Genomic DNA, 20584 nt, shown 5'->3' with positions numbered 1-20584 from the left:
GATGAAATCATTAATTTTTCCCTACAATCGGTTAGTGTTAGGTAAGTTTCGACTCTTAGATGCTGGAACCTTTATCTTGCTACTGCTGGATAGTGTTCAAGTGTTTCTTCATCCTCTCTACATGCCCTGCAAAAACTATACTTTACTACACCCATACGGTACAAGTGTACCTTGAGGTCAAAGTTTCCCGTCACAAATCCAAAAATCCTACAGATCGTACCCTTACTCCATTTCAGTAGCTTTGTTGTTTTGACCTCATCGGTATTTCCCCATATGATCTTCATGGCCTTTCCAACAGTTTCACTGTTCCATAGTCCTACATATGCTCCCTTTGCCCAAGTGTTTATCTCGGATCGAGTAATCCCATTATGGATCGTCTTATATAGGGACATTAAATAATTATAGAGCGATATATACCATCTCTTTGCTACCCATATATTAGTTATCCAAACAAATATGTGTACGTTATGCCAGACAACAGTTGGTTGTAGTAACAAATCATGTCAGTTAGTTTCTGAGAGTATTTGGGACCAACTAATTCGATTGGCAAAACAATTGGTTACCATAACAAATTAGTTCTCTGTTTGTACTGAGAGGACTAAACTAAACTAAATTTCATGGACGGGAAAGAAGACAATATCGTAAATAGATTTTTATGAAAATTCTAATGAGGATGGACTGTCTACTTATGCGATTATTAGTGGACCGGTACTGACAACTGAATTTCAACCAGAACGAATGACGTTGTATGGATACTGACTTTACCTAACAAAATTCATTCGAATCGAATGAAACTTCGGATCCAGAAGTCTCGCGAAGTCAGATCTACTGATCGACTTATGTGAGGATATATATTTAATAGTATATATTTAATATATATTTAATTCAAGAAGTCAAATCTGGGGATTGGTTTGTATGAACGCTATAGCTAATGGCCCACTTGCAATACAATCCGCTCATCTGATCCTACTTCAATAAAAGAGCTAAATAACTAATTGCCCAATTTATCGAGCTGATATCATATTTGGTTCGGAACTTCACGGGGTCTAATACCAACATTTCGATACGTTACAAACTGAATAAGAATGTTAGTATACCCCCATCCAATGGGGGAGGTTAATCCTAGAAAAGGTGGCTGACAAAGAAAATTCCTTGAAGTATTCAATAGTTGAAACTGATCCAAGATGACCAACTTCGCGGTTATTTCGCCAATGTGGTGAAAACACCAATATCATGGAAACTTCCATATATATCCAGCTCCCCCCAAAAGCAATGCTCAGATTATACAATAGTTTCTGGACTTGTAAGTACTTCTAATCTAACAATTCGTAGTTTTAAAGAGGTATCTTTAACTCCTTGTCAGATGATAGTCTTATGGTGTTTTCTTTTCTGAAAAAAGTACTTTGCCTTCATTTTGTCTGTACAGAATGCGCATTTTTAAAATGTTACCAGAAACCTAAAAAAATGCTATCATTTCAGCGGGCAGAAAAGAATTCAAAGAAGGAAACAGGGCAATCGCAGCACTCTCGTTTGTTGGCAGTGCTGAAAATGCCCGTAATTTGCCTCTATGCGTGGCGCTATTTTCACAACAGAATTCGAAGCCTTTTCGCACTTTTGCCTGTTTTTTTAGAAAAGAACCTAAAGAGTACATTTTCCGGGCAAAATGCAAAAAAAGTGTGCATTTTTTACAAGAAAAGAAAACGCCATTAGGTCTTAGATGTTTTAGTGTTTTTTTTTTAAATATATACCACTGTTTGCTAATGATTTCCCAATTACAAAGTTGCAATACCACATTTAACGTTTTTATCTCCCCACATAAAAGTATTATACTCATAAATCTTTTTTTTCAAATTTATTTCATGAAAATTAAATCCATTAAAGCGTTTTTGCAAATTTTGTTTATGTTTCTTTTTCCGCCACTCCTTTTTGCATTGAAGCCTAACATCAAGTTTCGCTAACTAGATTTGCTTACAATTTTCATTTTTCATTGAAAATTGCATCTCTTAATCTTTATTGCAATCACATCGATATAAAATTTGAAATGCCAATGAAACAAAGTGTAATCTATACCATAAATATAGTTATTTTTTGCACTATCTCTCTTCCAAATATCTTATAATTTCCGGTTATTATTTCGAATATCCCCTTGTAGGGGAGGGGGAGGGGTTATTATCTTGTATTATGACAAAAATCTTGTTACATCGCAAACAAAAAAAAACTGAAATGAGCTTTAATAATAATTATTTAACAATTACTTTGTTACTGTTATTTCGCCAATGGGGTGAAAAGCATCAATATCATGGATCATGCTGCCATCAGCCAGCTACCACCAAATGTAATGTCCACAGTTTAATCAACTTTTGGAAAATTTTCTGACCATTGACCAGCTCGGTAACAAGGAGTGTTGTTGCAGTTTTCTTAGAGTTTCTATTACAGTCCGGACATCTATGGTGTTATTACACTATTTTGGATTTACTTTCCTGGTATAGTGATTGCATTTTACCCATCCTTCTACACCCTGTGCTGTTAGATATGCATCCAACAGTGAATGGCCAGTTATTTCGTTGACTTTGGTCAAAACAAGACTGTTAAACAAGTTTTCTTTTGATACTACGAATAATGGATACACAGAAAAAAAAACATAGATTGGGATATAATCACTGATTTAATGAAAACAATTAAGGTTTTAATTGGACTTTGTTCCTTAAAAAAACCCGAAAACGGATGTCTACTAGTGAATATTAGAAATTTATGGTTTTGGTACAACGGAAATTAAAGACCCACAAAATATTTCAGCAAAGGAAGAAGTGAATTATATTTTTTTAACAACGCATATGGATGTCGTTATTTTTAAAGGCATTTTTTTCGAAAACTTTTATTTATACCAATATATGTTAGAGATTGCAATCAGAATAAAAACGTAAACCTAACGAGTTTTGTAAATGGTGTGCCGTCAAATCCGATATATGTCGATTCGACTATGAAAGAGCTATGCAACATGTTTATCTGGTAAATTTAATGCTTATATCTATCATAGTGTAGGATCTTCCATTTTGCGAGATTCCTACAGTCTCTATCTACTATTGAAATACGAATCATATCACAATTCGGTTAGCAAAAATCTAGGTTTGTCAATCAAAGATTAACGGTCTTTATATGATAATTTTCCAACAAATTTAATGACCATTAAAAAAGTCATAAAAAGATTCAATAGATCACGATCTTCACTCCTATTGTTTGGCAGTAATGTAAAGTTTATTTCTGAGAGAATTATATAGTATGTGTGATTTATATAGTATAAGATTTATATAGTGCAAGAGTTATTTAGAGTATTAAATTTAATTTAGTGTATAAAATTATATGCTCAAATCCATTCTGGTATAGGATCTTCCTTTTCAGGAGATTCCTACTGTCCCTCCCTACTAGTGCGAAGAATTTTATACAATTTCAGAATGAATTTTAAATTAAATTTATTGTGGGCTAGAAAGAAGTTTATATACCTGCAGATATCATTTTAAGTCGTGAGACTTATATAGCATATTTTATGGCCATTAATCAAAGTCTTAAAAAGTTTCAGTATGGCCACAAACTTCCAGTCTATTATTTGTTAGTACTATCAAGCTATATTTCTGAAAAACGAAGACTCTCAAAGACAGATTATATTTTGATATAAGAGCTATATAGCATAATATTCTGCTAAATTTAATGGTCATATCCATTCATGTACAGGATCTTCCTTTGTGCGAGATTCCTACCATCCCTATCTACTATTGAGAGGAATTTTATGACATTTCAAAAAAGGAATCTATATGACAGTTATGTTCGGCTTGTGTACCTAAGGATATCAATTAAAGTCTATCCTTAGGTACACAAGCCGAACATAACTGTCATATAGATTCCTTTTTTGAAATGTCATAAAATTCCTCTCAATAGTAGATAGGGATGGTAGGAATCTCGCACAAAGGAAGATCCTGTACCATAATGGATATGACCATTAAATTTAGCAGAAGACCTACATAGCATATTTTTCAAACAAAATTTTATGGCCATTAATTAAAGTCAGAAATAGAGTCAGTTTAGCCACGACCTTCCAGTCCATTGTCTGTCAGTACTGAAAAACGAAGATTTTTAAATACACACGAGATCTTATTCTAAGAGCTATGAATTTAAAGCTCATATTTATCCTAGTGCAGGATCTTCCTTTTTGCGAGATTCCTACTGTCCCTATCTACTATGCAAAATAACATTTTAACAAAATTTTTTATAGAAATAAAATTTTGACAACACTTTCTATAGAAATAAAATATTGAACAAATTTTTTAGAGAAACAAATTTTTGACAAAATTTTCTACAGAAATACATTTTTAACAAAATAAAATTTTGGCAAAATTTCCTATAGAAATAAAATTTTAACAAAATGTTCTTTAGCAATAAAATTTTGACAAAATTTCCTACAGAAATACAATTTTGACTAAATTTTCTATAGAAATAAAATATTGAGAATGGAAACAAAATTTTGACTAAATTTTCTATAGAAATAAAATTTTGACAAAATTTTCTATTGAAATAAAATGTTGACTAAATTTTCTATAGAAATAAAATTTTGACAAAATTTTCTATAGAAAAATGTTAACAAAATTTATAGAAAAATGTTACCAAAATTTTCTATAGAAATAAAATTTTTACAAAATTGTTTATCGAAATAAAATTTTGAAAATATTTTCTATAGAAATAAAATTTTGACAAAATTGTCTATAGAAGATTTTTTGTTTGGTAGTTTTCTCGTAGAATTTTCTGTAAATTTTAGTAGATAATACTTGTCTCGTAAAACCTACAAACCTTTTTGTTCCTCTTCAATAAAAATTATTTGTATTAATTAACTTTGTATTTTCCATTTTCCATCAAATTTTCCTCCTGTGTAGTCTCCTCTTTATGATGGTGAATTTTCTTGTTTATTCTGTCTAGCTTTCTGGTCTACGCTTGCCTTCTGTAAACCAATAACAAATCCACTGAAACCAAAGTAAATTGTAAACAATTAAAAACCAACAACTCCTCTACAATTGTTCCCTGAGCTTTTTCATGTTTTTCCTCTCCTTTGTCAACTATCAAGTGGAAATTATTATTTCGTATCGATTGAAGAGGTTTTCTTTTGTGTCGTTTTTTCACAGTCACGTAAACCCAGTTTTGCGACCAACTATAGTTGTTCAACATCAGGCGGACCAATGTCCTCCATTTATTGGCTATATACCGCCTGGCCTGAGTAGTTGAATGGTAAATGTCCAGTCTAGCAGTTTCATCGTCTTCTTTATTGTGATGAGAGGAGGAAAACAACTGAACATTGCATGCTTAGAGTTGATGCCTCGTTGAGTGCCTTTACAATTTACTATGGGATTTCCATATTTATAGATGTTATAGTCGTTTCATTTTATGATGGAATATATGTGAAAATTTGTGAGTGTGTATGTGGTGGGAGAGTGGATGTAGTTTTTCATGATTTTATTATAGAAAATAATATTCCTAATATTTAATTAGCCAAGGCGCCACAACAAGGCCTTCGATATTATTTAATTTTATAATCTTATCGACTTAGACTTTGCTGTTGCGAATTTTGCTCTCTCTCCCTCTCCACCTTTAAAACTGTAATTGAACTGGTTATCATAAAATCACGAAATTATTTTTGTGAGAAAAGCCATTATTTGCAAAGTCAATCCAGTGATTGCAATTATGGGGAAAATAAAATAAAAGCCCATACAAAATTTAAGGAAATATAAATAAAAACACAAATACATAAAAAATTGATATGGAAAAAATTAAAATAATCCATAATATAATATTTTTTAAATATTTGACTTAGAGGTTTTTTTTAGTATTTAACTTGTATAGAAATAATATCAAAAAACTTGTGAAAATCATGCTGATTTTTTTTTATAAAATTTATCACAGTCCTTTAAATCTCAGACAACATTAGTTTGATAATACCATTGTAAAAAATAATTGTTATAGTTTTTTTTTTATATATTAATGTATAAAGTTTTTATGTCTGCAAAACATATAGTTTATTAATGAAAATAATACAAGAGTTAGAACAAAGATATTATTTTATAGTAAATGTAAAAAATATATATATCAAAACTTTTAGATTTTCTCAAAAAAAAAAAATAAAATAAAATAAAATAAATAACATATAATAAAATAAAAAATTACAAATAAAATAAAATAAAATAAATAACATATAATAAAATAAAAAATTATAAATATTTTTTATTTTATTTTATATTATGTTATTTAATTTATTTTAGTTTATTTTATTTTTGTTCTGGCAAAATCCAAAAATTTTGATATCTATATTTTTACATTTACTATAAAATAATATTTTTTTCTAACTCTTCTCTGCCTCATCTCCCTTTATAACAATCCTAATGAAACAATTTTCTTTTACTTTCAGCATATTCAATTTTTTGCCAACATTGTGGACATTTCTTGGTTTTATCGCATAAAAGGTTGAAAATAGCAGTATTTAATCGGTAAGTGCCTATATATAATTGAGTAACTAATAACAAATATATTCTGAGGGAAAAGTAAATAAAACGCATTAATGACAAAATTGTCTAAAATATAAAAACGAGATTCGCTTTCGTTTTTTTTTATTATTGGTTTGTACTTCAATCATATTTGTTGTTTTGGTCTCAGCATTAAAAAACGAGGTTATAAAAGAAGAGACCTATTTTTGAAAAAAAAAAAAAAAATATATTAATATAATTAAATTTTTGTTGAATTATGTTTAAAGGCTAATAGTTACCTTAGTTTTTATCCATTGACATATTTATAAAATTAAATTATGCCACTATTAATTTCATTAAAGTAAAAAATTTAGTAAAATGAAAGAAAAATTTAAATTTTAGCTACAGCTTGAGCCATTGTGATTTCTGCTATATGTATCTAATTTCCAAATGCATCCATTTTTTTAAATCCTTTATAACCCATGTTATATGTAGAATGCCTTATATAGGAGAACGATATTCCTACTGTACCAGTCTACTAATACATAAAATGTATTTCAAATAAAAAATAAATAGTGTTTAAATAAATTTCGTAAACTCAAAAATAAAACTCCAAATTACTATCTCAAAACGCAGTATGGTATACCTACTGTACACACAAAAATTTTTTTTCTGATTCAATCACGGATTAATTGATCCAATTAATTTTTTAATTGAAATGTCTTCAATCACAGAAATGATAGTATCAATTAAAAATTAATTGACAGTCAATTAAAAAATTAATTGATCCAATTAAAAAATTAATTGATACTATTAATTTGTGTGATTTATTTTTGTTTCAATTAAAAAATTTGTTGAATCAATTAAATTTTTAATTGAATATTTTTTAAAACTCAATTAAGATTTTAATTGGAAAAATTTTCGTGAAATTTTTTTCTGTGTATCAATCTACTAATAGAGATAGTGGAAAAAGTCCTTTCATATTTATATACATTTTTCAAATAATTTTTGTTTATATGTATTTATGGCATATTTTTCAGACAAAATTTAATGGCCACTTTAAAGTCAGAAATAGAGTCAGTATGGCCACGACGAATATTTTTAAATACGCATGAGATTTTATTCTAAGAGCTATGAAGCATAATTTTCTGATAAATGTAAAGGTCATATCCATCCTGGGGTAAGATCTTTCTTTTGCGAGATTCCTACTGTCAATATCTACTATTGAAAATAATTTTATGACATCTCAAATCAGAATCAATAAAACAGTTATAGTGAGATAGCAATCACGGTTGCCACAGTTCGAAGAATTTTAACAAAATGGTAGATTTTTTACTGTTTGGTAGATTGGTAGAATTTTCGATGTTGTAGTAAATTTTGCAACATATTCCTCTCCAACTAAGAGACATTTCACAATTTTTGAATAGCAATAAACTTTTAATAAAAGTTTCTATAGAAAAACACTTTTGATAAAATTTGCTTGTTTATGAAAAAAAATGTTAAATATAATAAAATTTTATGTTTAAAGGTTATATTAGTTTTTATCCATGGCAATCATTGATTTTGCGAGTATTTATTTTATTCAAGTAAAAAATTTAATAAAATGAAAAAATTAATAAATTTTAGCTACAGCATGAGCAACTGTGATTTCTACTATATGTATATCATTTTCAAATGCATCCATTTTTTTTAAATCCTGTGTAATATGTAGAATGTCTTATATAGGAGAACGATATTCCTACTGTACCAGTCTACTAATACATAAAATGTATTTCAAATAAAAAAAATAAATAAAATGTTTAAATAAATTTCGTAAACTCAAAAAATTAAACTCCAAATTAATGTCTCAAAACGCAGTAAGGTATACCTACTGTATCAATCTACTAATCGAAGTAGTCGAAAAAGTCGAAAAAGTCCTTTCATATTTATTTATAAATTTAAAATAATTTTTGTTTATACGTATAGTGATCCGTATACAACTAAATATTTAAAATGTTGGTCGACCCATTCTGCTAGTCAATATTCCATCAATGTGATGTAGTAGGTTTTCGGGGGAAAAATGAGGCAGGTGATATTTAAAGTTTTCTCTAGAAAATGTGAATTCGGGAGTTCTGTATTGACCTAAACAAATGGTAGCCCGATGGTTCAAGGTTAGTGCTTGCTTTTGCCGAGCAATCCACAATGTTGTGAGTTCTGTTTTGACCTAACCAGATGGTAATCCGATGATCCAAGTTTAGTACTAGATTTTGCCGAGTAATCCACAATGTTGTCCTGTTGAAAAAGTCCGAAGTCCTTTGCGTTGATCAGTTGTGGCCTTTGTTTTTCGTTTGTTTGATCCATCAATCTCATCAGTTGTTGACAGTAAAGGGTAGGATAAATAGTTCGACATGACGAGAACAGCTCATAGTTAATGATTTTTTTTTCCAATTACAGCAAAAATTGCATTGGTGGCTTTTTTCTTTTTTTTATGGAAATGTTTCAAAATATTGCGAATTTCTTAATTTTTGAACAGCTAAAACCTTTTTTGGCATCCCGGAATTTAATTTTATTTTTTAGCCTGAAATCAATAATTTAATTTAATTGTTTACCATTTAATACCCATCTTCCACAATTTCTCTAAATCATGATTATCTCAACTAATTGCCTAACACATAATTTTCTCAAAGTGTTGGCTTTCAATCGGGCTATGTAATCATCATCGATTAGTATAGACAATATTCTATATCTATACGAGTCTGGGTTTATGGTAAGAAACAATAGAAAAAGAGTAGATATAAATAATAATAATAATAATCATATCAAGATAATATTATTACAGACCATAATCTATTTTGTGAAGAGGCAACGAAGACTATGACTTGTCTGAATATAATCAAATTACCAAAATGTGAAACTCATGCAAAAAATTAAGAGATCCACATAATCAACAGAGAACTAAGCAAACTCATATGCATAGACTAAAAGCAATTAGAAGCGAGACAATTATTATGCTGATTGCAAAAATTATGGGATAAAAATATTGTTGGTGAGGGGAGTGGGGTATATCTCCATATGTTACTGAAAAAAAAAACCTTCCAATTTCCAAGTAAACGAAATAACCTCGACACAATGATCAGGCGGAAAATAGAAATCAACATAACATTAAAATTAGATTCATTTTATGACAATAATGGTGGTGGTGGCATCATCCTCATCACTACATCAGCCGAGCATCATGCTGCAGCCATTATATGAAGGTTGATGTCGATCAAAATGATGTCTGAGGATCTTCAACATCTACATCTAGCTGTCATCGTCCACATTATCATGAAGAGCTAACATCTTGCAATTAGGAATACAGAAAACTATACATACATATACCATGTGGTCTATAAACGGTTGGGGTAGTCACAATTTGTGGTCTTATTTAAAATGGGACATTAAACTTGAACGATGACATTCATTTTATTCGGGATGTCCATATAGAAAACAAAACAAAAACAAGTATATACGGCCTCAAGTTCGGCCAGGCCGAATCTTATGTACCCACCACCATGGATTGCGTAGAAACTTCTACGAAAGACTGTCATCCACAATCGAATTACTTGGGTTGTGGTATCTTAAAACTTCTTATTCCTGCATGGTTGTTGGATACCATATACTAACATCACGTACCAAATTTCAACCGAATGGGAAGTATTTTGCTCTTCCAAGGGGCTCTGGAGGTCAAATCTGGGGATCGGTTTATATGGGGCCTATATATAATTATGGACCGATATCGACCAATTTTTGCATGGGAGTTTGAGGCCATATATTAACACCACGTACCAAATTTCAACTGAATCAGATGAATTTTGGTCTTCCAAGAGGTTCCGGAGGTCAAATCTGGTGATCGGTTTATATGGGGGCTATATATAATTATGAGCCGATGTGGACCAATTTTTGCATGGTTGTTAGAGACCATATACTAACATCACGTACCAAATTTCAGCCATATCGGATGAAATTTGCTTCTCTTAGAGGCCTCGCAAGCCAAATCGGGGGATCGGTTTATATGGGGGCTATATATAATTATGGACCGATGTGGACCAATTTTTGCATGGTTATTCGAGACCATATACTTACACCATGTACCAAATTTCAGCCGGATCGGATGAAATTTGCTTCTCTTAGAGGCCTCGCAAGCCAAATCGGGGGATCGGTTTATATGGGGGCTATATATAATTATGGACCGATGTGGACCAATTTTTGCATGTTTATTAGAGACCATATACTGACACCATGTACCAAATTTCAGCCGGATCGGATGAAATTTGCTTCTCTTAGGGGCCTCGCAAGCCAAATCGGGGGATCGGTTTATATGGGGGCTATATATAATTATGGACCGATGTGGACCAATTTTTGCATGGTTGTTAGAGACCATATACTAACACCACGTACCAAATTTCAGCCGGATTGGATGAAATTTGCTTCTCTTAGGGGCCTCGCACGCCAAATCGGGGGATCGGTTTATATGGGGGCTATATATAATTATGGACCGATGTGGACCAATTTTTGCATGGTTGTTAGAGACCATATACTAACACCATGTACCAAATTTCAGCCGGATCGGATGAAATTTGCTTCTCTTAGACGCCTCGCAAGCCAAATTTTGGGGTCCGTTTATATGGGGGCTATACGTAAAAGTGGACCGATATGGCCCATTTGCAATACCATCCGACCTACATCAATAACAACTACTTGTGCCAAGTTTCAAGTCGATAGCTTGTTTCGTTCGGAAGTTAGCGTGATTTCAACAGACGGACGGACGGACGGACGGACGGACGGACGGACATGCTCAGATCGACTCAGAATTTCACCACGACCCAGAATAAATATACTTTATGGGGTCTTAGAGCAATATTTCGATGTGTTACAAACGGAATGACAAAGTTAATATACCCCCCATCCTATGGTGGTGGGTATAATAATAAACTAACCACACTACCATTTCTCTATATTTGGGTTACAATTTCTTTTGTGGGTTTTTTGTTAATCTAATCATAGGAAACATACTCTTGAAATATAATGCGAATATAATTGAAGACAATTATTTTATATGTAGATGCTAGTTTTTATCCAATTATTTTCGATTAACACAATATATGAAAAAAAAACCAGTAAGGAAAGTCTAAAGTCGGGCGGGGCCGACTATATTATACCCTGCACCACTTTGTAAATCTAAATTTTCGATACCATATCACATCCGTCAAATGTGTTTGGGGCTATATATAAAGGTTTGTCCCAAATACATACATTTAAATATTACTCGATCTGGAAGAATTTGATAGACTTCTACAAAATCTATAGACTCAAAATTTAAGTCGGCTAATGCACTAGGGTGGAACACAATGTTAGTAAAAAAATATGGGAAACATTTAAATCTGAAGCAATTTTAAGGAAACTTTGCAAAAGTTTATTTATGATTTATCGCTCGATATATATGTATTAGAAGTTTAGGAAAATTAGAGTCATTTTACAACTTTGCGACTAAGCAGTGGCGATTTTACAAGGAAATTGTTGGTATTTTGACCATTTTTGTCGAAATCAGAAAAACATATATATGGGAGCTATATCTAAATCTGAACCGATTTCAACCAAATTTGGCACGCATAGCAACAATGCTTATTCTACTCTCTGTGCAAAATTTCAACTAAATCGGTGTTAAAAATTGGCCTCTGTGGTCATATGAGTGTAAATCGGGCGAAAGCTATATATGGGAGATATATCTAAATCTGAACCGATTTCAACCAAATTTGGCACGCATAGCTACAATGCTAATTCTACTCCCTGTGCAAAATTTCAACCAAATCGGAGTTAAAAATTCGCCTCTTTGGGCAAATGAGTGTAAATCGGGCGAAAGCTATATATGACAGCTATATCTAAATCTGAACCGATTCAGCTGGTATTTTGCAAGTTTTGCGAGACCCATAAAATATTCGGATGTACGGAATTTGAGGAAGATCGGTTGATATACACGCCAATTATGACCAGATCGGCGAAAAATATATATGGCAGCTATATCTAAATCTGAACCGATTTTTTCCAAAATCAATAGGGATCGTCTTTGAGCCGAAACAGGACCCAATACCAAATTTTAGGACAATCGGACTAAAACTGCGAGCTGTACTTTGCACACAAAAATACATCAACAGACAGACAGACAGACAGACAGACAGACGGACAGACAGACGGACAGACAGACGGACAGACAGACAGACGGACATCGCTAAATCGACTCAGAATTTAATTCTAAGCCGATCCGTATACTAAAAGGTTGGTCTATGATTACTCCTTCTTGGCGTTACATACAAATGCACAAACTTATTATACCCTGTACCACAGTAGTGGTGAAGGGTATAAAAAACAAAATAGTGGAAGATATGGTGAAAGGGGTCGAACAATGTCGAAGATCACCAGAGCTCTTAGAAATGTTTACAATGTAGGGATTGCCTTACATGTGAGAATTAATGATATACTATGTGATTTAATGAAATTAGTGGCAATAGTTATTACAGAGGGTGGAGTAATCTTTACAATGTTAGTGATAATAATGACTACCATAAGGGATCTCGGTAAAGTAAATTATTATAGCTAAGAAATGAAAAATTTAATTATGAAAAATTAGAAATGAAAAAGAAAAGATTTTTTTTTTTTTTGGTTCAAAAAATTAGATCGATTTGATTTCCAACAGAATTCAGGTCAATTGATTAAATACTATCAGTATTTATTTAAATTAGGCTCAAGTAAAAAACAAGTTTGTTATATTCTGTCCATTTTTTTATTTTACACACTACAAATAAAAAACGAGATTCCTACAGTACTCATCTACTATCAAAAGTAGATAAGGACTGTAGGAATTTCGTTTTCGAATATCTACTCAAACGTTTTTTTAGCGATATTTTCCTACAATTATCCCTACCAAATGAAGTGAATGGCCTACATGATAAAGATTTTCTACCGTAAGTAGGATCTACCATATATTATTTTAAATCTATATACTGATGTTTTTCAAACATAAAGAAAATTAGAAATTTGACATAAATTAGAAGTAATGTGTGCCCATGTTTAGATCACAAAAAGTAATATCACTCTCATTTAAATACTATCAAAATGTATGTAAATTAGGCTCAAGTAAAAAACACGTTTGTTATATTCTGTCCATTTTTTTATTTTACACACTACAAATAAAAAACGAGATTCCTACAGTACTCATCTACTATCAAGAGTAGATAAGAACTGTAGGAATCTCGTTTTCGACTACCACTCAAACTTTTTTTAGCGATATTTTCATACAATTATCCCTACAAAATGAAGTGAATGGCCTACAGGATAAAGATTTTCTACTGTAAGTAGGATCTACCATATATTATTTTAAATCTATATACTGATGTTTTTCAAACATAAAGAAAATTAGAAATTTGACATAAATTAGAAGTAATGTGTGCCCATGTTTAGATCACAAAAAGGAATATCACACTAATTTAAATACTATCAAAATTTATGTAAATTAGGCTCAAATAAAAAAAGTTTGTTATATTCTGTTCATTTCATTTTTTTTTTGTTGGTTTATTTTACTCACTACAAATAAAAAACGAGATTCCTACAGTACTCATCTACTATCAAGAGCAGATAAGGACTGTAGGAATCTCGTTTTCGACTACCACTCAAACTTTTTTTTAGCGACAGTTTCGTACAATTATCCCTATATAATCATCGAAATGAAGTGAATTGCCTCTAGTATTAAGATTTTCTCCTGTAACTAGACACAAATAAAGGTACAAAAAAGGACTGTAGGAATCTCGTTTTCGACTACCACTCAAACTTTTTTTTAGCGACAGTTTCGTACAATTATCCCTATATAATCATCGAAATGAAGTGAATTGCATCTAGTATTAAGATTTTCTCCTGTAACTAGACACAAATAAAGAAAATTTTAGATTTGCAATTAATTGATCCAATTAATTTTTAATTGAAATGTCGTCAACCACAGAAATGATAGTATTAATCACTAAAGTCTATTAAAATAGTAATTGATCCAATTAAAAAATTAATTGATACTATTAATTCTTGTTGAAGATTTTTGTTATAACAATAAAAAAATTATTGATAAAATTTTCAATAATTTTGTACTTGGAAAAATCAAATACAGGTCGAATACAATAAGAACAAGTTTGCAACATTTTTGTTTTACTTAAAAAATTTATTGAATCAATTAAATTTTTAATTGCATATTTTTTAAATTTAATTTGAATTGGTAATGGTGAACATTTTTTCTCTGTGGTCTCTAAAGTATTCTAACTTGAATCAAACATGGAATATAGAAATGTTGTTTCAACTGGCACAAAAAAATTTATGCATAATTTTAATTTACAATTTAAGATTTCAACGAGATTCCTACAAAACGCATATACTATCAAAAGTAGGAATCCATCTTCGACACAAAATTTAAACATTTGTAACGATATTTTCCTAAAATTGTTGTAAAATTCGTACAGGCCTTATCTTATTTTGATAGTAGAAGGGTTCTGTAGGAATCATGTTTTTAAAATGAATTCAAATTAAAATTGTATATAGATTCAAAAAAGTTTTGCGAAAGATGAATCAAAACTGCGATCGTCTATGTTTGATTCCAGCTAGAATATTTTAGATTCTATTTACGACAGAAAAATTAATCGTGGAGGCGATTAATTTTTCTGTCGTAAATAGAATCTAAAATATTCTAGCTGGAATCAAACATAGACGATCGCAGTTTTGATTCATCTTTCGCAAAACTTTTTTGAATCTATATACAATTTTAATTTGAATTCATTTTAAAAACATGATTCCTACAGAACCCTTCTACTATCAAAATAAGATAAGGCCTGTACGAATTTTATTTTCGACTCCCTCTTCAAACATTTTGTGGCAAAATTTTTTTATTACAATTTTCCCTCAATAAAAATCAAAATTAACCCGACGATTAACAGCCTGCTTCTGTATGTCGAACGAACTCTATCGATCGACTGAAATGGACACACAAAGTTGAATTTCTAATTTCTACGCATTTCAGAAGATCAATAGAGCTCATTTGAATTCATTTTAAAAACATGATTCCTACAGAACCCTTCTACTATCAAAATAAGATAAGGCATATACGAATTTTATTTGCGACTCTCTCTCTCTTTAAACATTTTTTGGCGAAATTTTTTGGTACAATTTTCCCTCAATAAAAATCAAAATTGCCCCGACGATTTATAACCTGTTTCTGTATGTCGAACGAACTCTATCGATCGACTGAAATGGGCACACAAAGTTGAATTTCTAATTTCTATGCATTTCAGAAGATCAATAGAGCTCGTTCAACAGACAGAAAGATTTTCTCTTGAAGTTTTTTTTTACTTGAATCAAACATGAAATATTGCAAATTGAACTGACCTTGTGCAACCCATTTTTCAACACAGAAAAAAATTTCACGAAATTTTTTCGAATTAAAGTCTTAATTGAGTTTTAAAAAAATATTCAAATAAAACTTTAATTGATTCGTCAATTTTTTCAATTGAAATCAATTGAAACAAAAATCAATCATAAAAATTAATAGTATCAATTAATTTTTTAATTGGAACAATTAATTTTTTATTTCACCTTCAATTAATTTTTTAATTCATCTGTGATTGAAGACATTTCAATTAAAAAATTCATTGAATCAATTAATTTCGTGATTGAATCAGAAAAAAATTTTGTGTGAATCTATCTACAATATTAATTTGAAATTAAAAAAAAAAAACAAATAATTTCGCAGTCGATATTCCTACAGTACCCGTCTACTATCAAGAGTAGATAAGGACTGTAGGAATCTCGTTTTCGACTCTCAACTTAAACATTTTGTAGCGATATTTTCATATAATTATCCCTAGAATAATTAAAATAAAGTGAGTTATTTCAAAGATGAATATTTTCTCCTGTAAATAGAACCCAAAGTATTCCAACATTAATCAATCATCAATCAAATATGGAATATAGCTATGTATTTTGATTCACTTTGAGCAACATATTTTTGAATCCATATATAATTGTAAGTTTTAATTTATATATCTTATATATTACAAAAAGCCCCAAAATCATGAAATAATAGCCTAGACATTTTTATTTTGTTTCCTATAAAATCGATGAAAACTTTTTATATTTTTTTAAATTAATTTCTTATAAAGTAAATTTTTCCATATTATTCTTTATTTGCTATTAAAAAAACAATTTTAAATACAACTTCTTATTGACCCACATAATCATCACCGTTAAATTTGCACTTAAACCATCGAAAATTTTCAACTAAAAGCAAATTAAAATAAAATTTAAGCAAGATATTTGAAAAGTACATACATACATAAAATCCAAAAAAAATCACAAATAGAAACCCAGACTTAATGGAAGAGAAACAACAACGAAAAATAAAAGTATTAATTACAATTATGACATTACTTTTAAAAATTGCATGAGCTTTACGCTTTATGATTTTCTTAAGCACAAAATAACAAACGCTTCATGAAATTGATATAGCAAATAACACCCAACAGTACAATACCAAAGAGACTCCAATTGCTACTGCAATAAGCTTTACAATTTAACAAAAAATACAGTTTTTGTTATACTCTTATTATTTTTCTTAAATAGAGAAACTTTGAAGAAAAACCTTGAAATATGGAATAGTGAGTGAATGATGGTGGGGATGTACCATCCATTCATATCACTCTTAAATAAAATAAAAAAAAAAAAACTTTTCTTCTTGAATGTTGAATGAAATGCCTAATATTTAGTGTTCCAGTAGTTTCCATATTACAAGGTAAGGGGTATGCCTTACCATGTAAGGCCATATGTCTATTGTTTGGTCTGATATGATCGAGAGTTGTGCGTAAGCATTAAAATTCAAGGCAAAATTTGCTTTGATCTGCTACCAGGGGGGCAGACCCCCCCATATCTATGTGGGTTGAGTCTGCGCAGTTGACAGTTTTACCACTTGCATCTTTATAAGTACTCGTAACATTAATTAATTGTTTAGCATTTATTTGGTGTTTTTGTCAAATGCATTCATTGATACTTGCCATACAATTGTCAAGTCCACTTACCAACCCTGAGGCTTGTTTATTATTTTTTTCTCTATAATTCATCGATTCAATGTAAAATCATTCATACTCATAATTTTGAGTGACGGATATTTGTCTTTGTCATGGAAATGGCTTTGTTAGGAAAGAAATCTATTTTGTGCTGTTCATTAAAGGAATGACAGAAAAACAGAAAACCTCTTGACTTATGGCCATTATATGTTTTTGTTTTATTTTTTTATTTTATTTCTTTCAACTAAGTTTTTTATGCTCTGGTTTTATTTCGTTTGTGAGAAAGAAAAAACAAACTTTCAAGTATTGTTTTATTTCTATCAAAAAGGGGAGAAAAATATTTATTACACTATCTTACATAAATGACGAAGGATGAAGATGATGCATAAAACTTTATTCGTTTACATAGAAAAAAAAATTCACGAAAAATTTTGCATTTAATTTTTATACCCTGCACCACACTGTGGAACAGGGAGATAAACACATGGTGTCTTTGGCAATAATGCTCAGGGTGGGTCCCTGAGTCGATATAACCATGTCCGTCTGTACGTCCGTCCGTCTGTCTGTGAACACATTTTTGTGATCAAAGTTTAGGTCGCAATTTAAGTCCAATCGCCTTCAAATTTGGCACATGTTCCTAATTTGGGTCAGAATAGAACCCTATTGATTTTGAAAGAAATCGGTTCAGATTTAGATATAGGTCCCATATATATCTTTCGCCCGATATGCACTAATATGGACCCAGCAGCCAGAGTTTTATACCGATTTGGTTGAAATTTTGTACAAACATAACACATAGTCGTATAGTCAAGTGTTCAAACTTTGATTGAAATCGGTTCAAATTTAGATATAACTCCCATATATATCTTTCGCCCGATATGGACTAATATGGTCCTAAAAGCCAGAGTTTTGGCCTAATTTGGTTGAAATTTTACACAGGGAGTAGATTTAGCATTGTAGCTATGCGTGCCAAATTTGGTTGCAATCGATTCAGATTTAGATATAGCTCCCACATATATCTTTCGCCCGATATGGACTAATATGGTCCTAGAAGCCAGAGTTTTGGCCCAATTTGTTTGAAATTTTGCACTAGGAGTACAATTAGTAGTGCAGTTAAGTGTGCAAAATTTGATTGAAATCGGTTCAGATTTAGATATAGCTCCCATATATATCTTTCGCCCGATATAGACTCAAGATAATCGATAAAAATTATTCCATGTGCATCCCAAAAAACAGAGGCCATTACTTTGCCAGCGGACTTTTGGGTCTTTCCAAACTTCGGAGACGGTTCACCGGTCGCTGTCCACTCAGCCGACTGTCGATTGGACTCAGGAGTGTAGTGATGAGCTCGCGCGGCACCCATTTTGCACAGAGCTTCCGCATATCCAAATATTGATGAATGATATGACCAACACGTTCCCTTGATATCTTTAAGGCCTCCGCTATCTCGATCAACTTCATTTTACGGTCATTCAAAATCATTTTGTGGATATTTTTGATGTTTTCGTCGGTAACCACCTCTTTCGGGCGTCCACTGCGTTCACCGTCCTCCGTGCTCATTTCACCACGCTTGAATTTTGCATACCAATCAATTATTGTTGATTTCCTTGGGGCAGAGTCCGCAAACTCATTATCAAGCCAAGTTTTTGCTTCCATCGTATTTTTTCCCTTCAGAAAACAGTATTTTACCAAAACACGAAATTCCTTTTTTTCCATTTTTTTTTCACAATAACAAAAGTTGCTTTACAAAAGATGCTCTATCTCACAAACTAATTGACTTACAGACATCAAATTTTGACACGAATCATTTGAAGGTTGGTGCTATATAAAAATAATATGCATTTAATACTAGCGACGCCATATATGTGTCAGACCGGGGACTTATCAAACCAACCTGTTACCACAACCCAAGTAATTCGAATGGGGATGACAGTCCTTAGTAGAAGTTTCTACGCAATCCATGGTGGAGGGTATATACGATTCGACCTGGCCGAACATACAGACGTATATACTTGTTAATCCTTGTACTCTGCACTAAAGCTTAAACATTAAATTCAAATAATTTTGTTGCCTAGTGTAAATAGTTGCATGCTAATATACAAATCGCCTCATTTGCTGCTTCCATTTGATGGTCGCCTCTAGAAACCATCATAAAAGTGGCAAGTTTTCAGCACAAATAATGAATAGAACAAACATTCAAATATCAAAGGAATAACAATAAGTCGGATAGAAAATATGACCTAATTTCTTTTTTTTTAATTTTTGATTACAAAACGTATTCATAGAAAAAAACGAGACCATATAAACGAATATGTTTAATTAATTAATGAATAAATAACAAAACATAATATCATGTATCATGGTTGGGGAATGGTAGAGAGAGAGAGGGGAGGACAAACATTGACATGTGTCCATTTCAATTTAATGTAAGTAAATATTAAACAATTTTGGCTGTCAATCTTGTGTCAGATCATGAATGAATGAGAAATAAAATTTGATTTTGATTTCATTTAGTGGCTACATCATAGGCCATAGACAACGATCATTTGTTGGCATAATGCCTTAGGGTTTGAACCCATTAGAAATACTTTCAATTATAGAACAATTATGAAATTATGTGCCAATTTTTCTATTGCGTTTTTTTTTTTATTTTGGGGGTAAAAAAGTTTTGTAAATTTCAAAGATTTTGATATAATTGATGATGAAAGTTCAGATCCAATTAAGGGGTAATTAATCTAAAAAAGGTCAATAGCAGACAGAAAAATTAAAAAAAATATGGTAAAACGATAAGATATTTTTAGCAAAATATATTTTAATTGTAACTTTGAAATTTTGTGTAACTTTAACTTCCACATTAAAAATCTTTTTTTCCGAATTTCAAGAATATTTCAAATTGTGAAAGAATAAATTTTTATTCGCCCATTGACATTTTTAAATTGCCTTCTTACAACATCTTTTTTATGCAATACGCCTTTT

General features: G+C 31.0%; 1 protein-coding gene across 1 annotated transcript in view; it reads left to right on the top strand.

The window, feature by feature from the left end:
* The window catches only part of Dyrk2 (Dual-specificity tyrosine phosphorylation-regulated kinase 2), a 228809-nt gene that overhangs the window by 117150 nt on the left and 91075 nt on the right, over positions 1-20584 (top strand). Inside the window, exon 4 of the mRNA XM_075293259.1 lies at positions 6446-6524. The gene's annotated coding sequence lies outside the window, so the exon portion shown is untranslated. The remainder of the gene's footprint in view (positions 1-6445; positions 6525-20584) is intronic.

Source organism: Haematobia irritans, chromosome 2 (assembly GCF_050003625.1).
Source record: "Haematobia irritans isolate KBUSLIRL chromosome 2, ASM5000362v1, whole genome shotgun sequence".
NCBI lineage: Eukaryota > Metazoa > Arthropoda > Insecta > Diptera > Muscidae > Haematobia > Haematobia irritans.
The sequence above is the reverse complement of the archived record's forward strand: the minus strand, read 5'-3'. Positions and strand labels throughout refer to the sequence as shown.